We start from the raw sequence: 6,206 nt of genomic DNA on the forward strand, positions 1-6,206 counted from the left end.
TGAGTCGGCTGAGCCGACGCATTTGCCACCCACACTACTGCGACCACCCCTCTCGATAGATCGCCTCTTTGCCATCTACGTGCTTCGCGTCTGATGACGACGTGATGCTTCCCCCGGTGGAGGCGATGAGCGAGCCCGTGCTCGCCTCGACTACTCATCGATTCTCACCTGATTTTAGTCTTATCTCTGAACCAGTTTCTCTCTCTCTCTTTCTCTCTCTCTCTCTCTCTCTCTCTCTCTCTCTCTTTCTCTCTCTCTCTCTCTCTCTCTCTCTCTNTCTCTCTCTCTCTCTCTCTCTCTCTCTCTCTCTCTCTCTCTTTCTATGTATCAGACAGTTAATGAAATTGTTAATGAAATTTTCTCAGTGCATTGCACAATCAGATCGATTCTAAATAGAAATGCGTAATCGAGATAAGACGAAGTAGTAAAACTAGACAGTTTAGTTTAAAAGCAGACAGTTTTTTTCTAAATTGAAGATCGTAGTTAGAAAAAAAACCTATTACGTCTCACACGTTATTCAAATTGTTAAAAACCGTTCGCAAGCAGTTTCGCCGATAAAGGCGCAAGGTCAACATCATTGGATGGATGACCGAGCAGGTTCATAGATAATATGCATTATATGCGTCAGTTTCGCCAAGACGTAGAGGACAACCGGCCGGCCGATGCGCAATTTACGATTTTGATAAAGTTGCGCCCGTGAAGTACTTCGAGCAGAAACCTTGATAGCTTGAAAATGTGTCACGATAAAATAAAGCAACATGTGAACTTCTCGTAAGAAGCACGTCAAAAATGTACTTGGTACTACAATTGTAATTTAATAATTATAAGACGCTTTCGCGAAAAAATATTAATAAGATAATTTTTTTAAACAAGCTGCAAAACGACATTTTACGCGATTATCTATTTCTTTTTTATTTTAGTACAAATATCTATTTCTTTTTTATTTCAGTACAAATATATTCTGTACTTAATTACACACAATGATTTGCAATAATTTGAACTAATTTCAGCGCGGTAATAGAAGAATTTAAGAGAAAATAATTATATCCGATTCTTTTATACGTAAATTATTCTGTAAATATTTAATATTGGTCGAAAAATTCAAAAATGTATATACAATTATATCTAAAAAATTATCGAGACAAAATTTTTTTTACTATCTTTTCTCTCAAGAGAGAACCACTTAGAGAACCGTCCACTATATCTCTATTATATTTTGTTAAAGCAAAATAGAACTAGACTATAACGATATATCTACCTCGACTAAGAGATAAAAATATTTAGCATACTTGCAGCATGATAAAAAAAGGTCTTAAAGACGGTCGCAGAATTCTATGTCCCTAGATACGAAAATGAGATATGAAATGCAGAAAGGTTTTGACCAAACAGTAGTAAAAGTTTAAAGTAGTAACACCGTTTAAACGGATCTAGAGGAATACTAGCCTATGCTAATTCTCGATACCTGGATCTTAGTCACGATGACTGTGCGCAAGCGCAAAAGATTGACCCGATGACCAGATGCTGCAGAGCCTGCCGAAGAGGCAACCCTTTTCTTCATTGTTCGCGTCCGAATCTATTGGAAGTCATATCGGACCAACGCAAAAACGGGTGGTGAAGAAGACGCGGTTGATTTTTAACCGTCTTCTTCTTCCGTTCTATCCGAAAAGAGGGTGCTTTGACCTTTCTAACGTACAAGAAGGGTGTGGCAGAAGTAAAACTTAAAAGGTAGGTAAGTTAAATTAGTTATCTTGACAGCCGAGCAACAGCTTCGAGTCAATTGCACGTACGTCAAATTCTTAGAAAAGATAAATTATTTAAGAAAAATTAAAACACATTTTTCTCAACAAAACAAGAAAGTAAAATAATGAAAAAGAAGAAGACCAAGGGGGGAAATGTCTGATAAACGCGAGAATATATTAAACGGAATAAAAACTGGACAAAAATTCTTCTTCACAGGTCTGTGAAGTATGTGTGCGATCTTGTGATCTCGTAACATTAAAAAAACATCTCCAAAGGATTTTCAAAGAAGAATTAAAAAATCATTAGAGAAGAGGAAGAGATTACAAGATAAATGTGCGGGAAACAAACGGGAAGAAAAATCGTGAATTCGAAGAAAAACGTAACGCATTATAATACAATTACGAGAAAATAAATGACGACAATTATTTCTTCTGTGTGTGAGAAGGTATCGTATCCATTAAATATTCGAGATAAGAAAACAGGTTTGTGATGAGAAGTAGATATCTAACTTCACAGGTACAAAATTTATAATCGCAAGATTTATGTGCTATATATACTATCTACATTTTAAAATAAAATATAACGTATAAAGTTATGAAGAAAATTCGAGGAAAATATATCTGAAAAGTTATCGAGTGTGTGTGACCACCTTATCGTCTGTAAATGCGAATGCAACAAATTTTTTCACCGGCGAGTCCTTGAGAGAGATATACATATATATATATAAAGTGGTGATGCTGCAACGCGCTTGTGTCGATAGCTTCTTCGCTCCGTAAAACTCCCCGTTCCCGATAAGTGACGACGTGCGCTCGCGATTAGATCGCTCTTGTTTGCTCCTCCAAGTCCTCACCCATGTTTGTACGATGATGTCAGCGTGACTGGTCCATCCGGTACGGATTAGGTCAAAGTCTCGCGGCTCTCTGATAAAAATCGTCAAGCTCGGTGATCGTTTTCGTTTCGGCGTTTCGATCTATATCTCGATTACGCAGAAACAACACTGATAACACACGGCGAACGCAATTAGTGGTCCATGTGGTCCAGATTAGATTAGACGGGCAATCGTGTCATCGTGCGACTACTACGCCACTTTTTGATTCGACTCGCGCACTCACGTTCGCAGAACGGCAAATACGAAAGGGAACAGCATTTAAGCGACCTGTGTGTGTTTGTTATAGATTGTGCTCGTGATGTCGACGGTTAGATATTACGTTATTATTACGACGCGCAAATCTCTTTAGAGAAAAAATTTTAAAATGCGTTTCATTTCGGCGTGCGGTTTACTTTCTACCTTATTTTGTAAAAAGTGTTTTTTTTTTTTTATATTTACGCGACAATTCGTAAATTAAAAAACCATTTGTTTACGAAGTACATTCTGAAAAAATGTAAATTATCCGAGAGACGTATCTCGTTTGTCTTCTTGAAATTTTCTAATTTCAAAGACGCGTGTTGAAGAAAAAATATTAAGAAATATAAATGTTAGGATTAGGAGAGAAATCCAAACAAAAGCAAGAAACGTATTCAATAAGACGAACAGATATCTACGGTCAGATATCGGTCGGCATGACTAACATGAAGCTACGTCTTACGTGAGAGTCAGGAAATATTCTCATATCACTTTTCCAGATAAAAACACGCTGTATCTCTATCTCGATAATCGCTCGAAAGAAATGGTCGCATCTCCATCAAATTCGACGAATTCAATTAGATCACGGATTAAAATTAATTCGTGAGCTAATTTCTTAAAGATCTTTCTTGCTTCGTTATGCAGGTAGATGCTTTGGCGCTAATTGTCACCGGCGTAACGTTGCAAGTGTCACAATTCTACGACGAATTTGGTTGTCTTTATCTTCGTTTATCAAGTCTAATATAATCAACAAGAGAAAAGAATAGATTGTTTTTCACAGAAAGTCTCATATCTCCGGGAGATAAATTGAAGATTTATATTGTCAGGATTTTTTTTTTTTTTTTTTTTTTTTTTTTTTTTTTTTTTTAATTAAGGGTGCTTTCCAACTACGTACACAGGCGACACTGTGTAACACAGTGTCCATTAGTGTGAGAAAGAGCATATCAGTGTGTCTCACTCACACTAGTGGACACAGTGTTACACAGTGTCGCCTGTGTACGTAGTTGGAAAGCACTCTAAGTTATCAAGTAGTAATATATAGTATTTTCTACTTCGAAACTGTTTTTTTTTTTTTTTTGAAAATTATTTAAAATCGCAAAACGAAATCAAACTTTTAAAATGTATTTTTACCTACGTGTGCGTTTAATAATCGCATCAACGCAGCATGCGATGCGATACTTACAAAGGAATCAAGTCGATTAATTTTGACACCCACAATTTGACAAAACCACAACACGTTTTGTTTTAACGAGAAACGAAAAACAGTTTCGAAATCTTCTCGCGGATGTTTACCTTTCACGCACCGGAAAAGCAACGCCACAGTGTCTCTCTCGCAGATGGTGCGAAAACAACGGTCGAAGAGAGATGATGACGGTTCTCGCGCACGTGTGTAATACAGTTCATATATTGGCTTTCTTTCGATTCTTGAAAATTCGATCATGCAGATGGTACGAGAGAAGAAGGAGAGACGGTCTGTTATTCGCGTCGCGCGACGATTGTTCCCCCTTCGCCTCCCGCCCTATCGTCCGGACTCAATTTATAACGCGAGACATCACCGGTATATATCCACCATCGGAGGAAACCCACTTATAGAGCGGGCACACATGTATATATACGTACTACTCGGAGAGGTAGGTGCGCGTGCACACATTCCTGTGTGTGTGTTGTGTCGCGCGTTTACGGGCGCGCTCACGTAGAGATACGCGCGCGCGCGTGTAAGGTGTACGGACGACGAAAGGAAGCTACGAAAGTTGCATACGAAAGGGACTCGCGGACTAATCCACGTGGACACTCGCAAGCGTATCAGTTCGCCGCGAATGTAGGTTATCCGTTAGAATATGACCAATTGGAAGTAGTTTTTTTTTTTTTCCATTGCTGTTGGGACAGCGCGAGGGAGTGGGTTAGCGTCGTCTCGACGCGCACAAACACACACGTGCAACACTCTCACGTATATATTAGTTATTTTTCTTCTCTAATCTCTATGATTATTACACGATTATTCTTTTTATATGCACGTGGGAATAATATGAAAGATCACAATATAAAAAAATTAATCTTGCGCGTGTATCTCTTTGCCGGAAAAATTGACATTGGAACAACACAACAGAGAGATAAATCTTATCACTCGTTGTTCTATTCTCCAAGTTTTTATACGCTATACGTGTACGCACGCGCGTGTTTGTCTTTAAATCGTATTCTTAACAAAAAAAATCTGAGATAAATGATTACTAAAAATAGAGAGGGAACAAAAAAAAAAAAGATCTTATTAATGACGCATTTGTGCGAGTTTTCACTTTTGTTTGAATATTGAAAGGAAAATTTAAATGCGTCACACATACACAAGGGAGATATATTAAATTTTTACACCAAAAAGAGACACACAGACACACATGTATAAATGAGACGTCCTAAGTAAAGAATCGTTTCAAGAGCAAGTTTTATCTCTATCTCTTATGTAAATAATTTTCGACAGAACACACTGGGAAATTTTTTATAAATGATTAAAAGAGTTTTGATACACAGTGAGGAGCCGTGTGTTGTCCGTGTGTTTCGCCTGCAGATGACATCATTAAAATCAACATCGATGTAACGTGTCGTCATGCGCGTAAAAACCGTAGTAAACGTCGCGAGAGGCAAGAGCGCGTTTCGGAATTCCATTTGCGCTCGGGCAATGACTATAATACGCACCGGTATGGTAAATGTGAATAAATTTCGATGCACATCTATTAAGGGTCACCGAACTGTTGTGTTTGCGGCGAACGTTCATACACGCGCGCGTATGTTTATGATTTTCGCGGACAGAGTCGCGTGTACATTCATGTGGACAACATATCGTGTGCAATTATACGCCATGTGTATATACTCGCGTGTTTAATAATGTCGCGGTAATTGCGAAAGCCGCGGAAATTTCGCCGACAAGACGAAGCGTCGTCCCGCGCGACAGATTTTAGAGAATTTTCAATGAACAATAACATTAACAATGTTGTTGACGTAATGTCTTTTTTAATATTAATAATTTTATAAGGAGAACAAAATCGTCCTCAATTTCTATGCAATATGATAGAGACAAACTGAGAAAAAAATCTTTCCGCATTTCCGGAGCGTTCGCAAGCAACGGGGTAGCGACCTCGAGGTATGAATGATCCCGAAGAAACCTTTATGCGACGCGATCGGCGACGCGAGCGAGAAACCTTAGAGATGCGATTGGTTAGGTAAAGGTAGCGCGCGAACCACCTGTCCGAAATACTTCCGTCACGAAACTTGCGGTATCGCTGATAGAGAGGAAAGATGACCAAAATGAAATCAAAAGTGAAGTCGCCGCCGCCGCCGCCGCCGGATCATA

The sequence above is a fragment of the Pseudomyrmex gracilis genome, unplaced genomic scaffold (genome assembly GCF_002006095.1).
Source record: "Pseudomyrmex gracilis isolate BER0280 unplaced genomic scaffold, ASM200609v1 scaffold_96, whole genome shotgun sequence".
NCBI classification, from domain to species: Eukaryota; Metazoa; Arthropoda; class Insecta; order Hymenoptera; family Formicidae; genus Pseudomyrmex; species Pseudomyrmex gracilis.